Below are 2868 nucleotides of genomic sequence, written 5' to 3'. Positions count from 1 at the left end.
GACGGACAGACGGACAGACGGACGGACAGACATCCGGATTTCAAATCTACTCGTCATCCTGATCATTTATGTATATATAACCCCATATCTAACTCTTATATTTCTTGGTGACACAAACAACCGTTATGTGAACAAAACTATGATACTCTGTGCAACAGGTTGCGAGAGTATAATTATATCGCATACATTGTATTTGAACGCAACAAAACTTTAAACATATATAGTTGTACTTACTATTTATGAAAATAATATAAATGATAAGTTAATTTGTTCTCATTAACGTGTGTAATTCCTTAAAAATTTATAGAAATTAAATAAAATGTAATAAAAAAGGAATTACTGTTTTTGTTGGACTAAGACATGCGCAATTTGTAAATGTTTGGGTTGAAAATTACAATTTATTGAAAGATGTTTTAAAATAGTTTATATAATATACGAAAACGAAATGTGATATAATTGTTATTCTTTCAATAAATTAAAAACTCTTGACGTTAAATTAAAATAAACAAAAAATTATCACTCTAAGCGGTGGATCACTCGGCTCATGGGTCGATGAAGACCGCAGCTAACTGTGCGTCATCGTGTGAACTGCAGGTCACATGAACATCGACATTTTGAACGCATATTGCAGTCCATGCTGTTATGTACTTTAATTAATTTTAAAGTGCTGCTTGGACTACATATGGTTGAGGGTTGTAAGACTATGCTAGATTAGTTGCTTATTCTTTTAGTCAATTAAAAGAATTTAAGCACATGGTATATTACTGGATTGTATTTTTCAATCCATAATATTAATAGCATAAAGAGAAATATAGAAAATATATTCTTGAACACCTTATATTTGAACGAAATTTTATAATAAATAAGAATCTTAGTATTCCCAAAAACAATAAAATTTCAATATTATTTCAAATAATATATACATTTAGAGGAACGTCTAGCATAAAATATTATTTTATTCTAGGATTGCCTTAAATGTAAAAAAGCAAGAAAATAATATTGTTGTTATAATGAAGTAGTACGCGGGATGAAAAGATTGAATATTTATTATTAAGAAAATTATTGGTGTTAAGAAATAATTATGTATGTTTCTTTAAAATAGCAAAAGGCTAAAATATAAAATAAATATAAATATTTTTATACAACCTCAACTCATATGGGACTACCCCCTGAATTTAAGCATATTAATGAGGGGAGGAAAAGAAACTAACAAGGATTTTCTTAGTAGCGGCGAGCGAAAAGAAAATAGTTCAGCACTAAGTCACTTTGTCTATATGGCAAATGTGAGATGCAGTGTATGGAATATCTTAATATCTAGTATGAGAAATTAACGATTTAAGTCCTTCTTAAATGAGGCCATTTACCCATTGAGGGTGCCAGGCCCGTATAACGTTAATGATTACTAGAAAGATATTTTCAAAGAGTCGTGTTGCTTGATAGTGCAGCACTAAGTGGGTGGTAAACTCCATCTAAAACTAAATATAACCATGAGACCGATAGTAAACAAGTACCGTGAGGGAAAGTTGAAAAGAACTCTGAATAGAGAGTTAAATAGTACGTGAAACTGCTTAGAGGTTAAGCCCGATGATCCTGAATATCCATTATGAAAAATTCATCATTATAACTGTGATATTTAAGGACATTGTAATCTATTAACATAATAAAATATATATCAAAAGATCATTGGTGTTAAGTTTATTCAAATTAATTTGCTTTTAGCTTATTAACATAGAATAAATACTGATGATTTGATAAAGTGTTGATAGATTTTACATATATAATGCTTAAATTCTTTTGAATTTTACAATAATATTATTATCATTGATTTTAATATTAATTGTATGCATTTATATGATTAACAATGCGAAAGATTCAGGATACCTTCGGGACCCATCTTGAAACACGGACCAAGGAGTCTAACATATGTGCAAGTCATTGGGTTATATTAAACCTAATGGCGAAATTAACTTAACTTTTATATAATGGGATTAATTTTTAGTGAAATATTTCACTATTAATTCAATCCCGGGGCGTTCCATATAGTTATGTATAATGATAATTTATTATTATTTATACCTCTAACTGGAGCGTACCTTGAGCATATACGCTGTGACCCGAAAGATGGTGAACTATACTTGATCAGGTTGAAGTCAGGGGAAACCCTGATGGAAGACCGAAACAGTTCTGACGTGCAAATCGATTGTCAGAATTGAGTATAAGGGCGAAAGACCAATCGAACCATCTAGTAGCTGGTTCCCTCCGAAGTTTCCCTCAGGATAGTTGGTGCATTTAAATATTATGTAAAATAATCTTATCTGGTAAAGCGAATGATTAGAGGCCTTAGGGTCGAAACGACCCTAACCTATTCTCAAACTTTAAATGGGTAAGAACCTCACCTTTCTTGATATGAAGGTTGAGGTTATGATATAATGTGCCCAGTGGGCCACTTTTGGTAAGCAGAACTGGCGCTGTGGGATGAACCAAACGTAATGTTACGGTACCCAAATTAACAACTCATGCAGATACCATGAAAGGCGTTGGTTGCTTAAATCAGCAGGACGGTGGACATGGAAGTCGTAATCCGCTAAGGAGTGTGTAACAACTCACCTGCCGAAGCAACTAGCCCTTAAAATGGATGGCGCTTAAGTTGTATACCTATACATTACCGCTAAAGTACTTGATTTATAATACAATTTCGGTTGGATTATAAATTTTGAAACTTTAGTGAGTAGGAGGGTACAATGGTGTGCTTAGAAGTGTTTGGCGTAAGCCTGCATGGAGCCGCCATTGGTACAGATCTTGGTGGTAGTAGCAAATAATCGAATGAGACCTTGGAGGACTGAAGTGGAGAAGGGTTTCGTGTGAACA

General features: G+C 32.9%; 1 pseudogene; it reads left to right on the top strand.

The window, feature by feature from the left end:
* The first annotated feature begins 517 nt into the window (after positions 1-517).
* Positions 518-696, top strand: LOC128923211 (5.8S ribosomal RNA; annotated as a pseudogene).
* Positions 697-2868: the final 2172 nt, after the last annotated feature.

The sequence above is a fragment of the Zeugodacus cucurbitae genome, chromosome X (assembly GCF_028554725.1).
Source record: "Zeugodacus cucurbitae isolate PBARC_wt_2022May chromosome X, idZeuCucr1.2, whole genome shotgun sequence".
NCBI classification, from domain to species: domain Eukaryota; kingdom Metazoa; phylum Arthropoda; class Insecta; order Diptera; family Tephritidae; genus Zeugodacus; species Zeugodacus cucurbitae.
The sequence above is the reverse complement of the archived record's forward strand: the minus strand, read 5'-3'. Positions and strand labels throughout refer to the sequence as shown.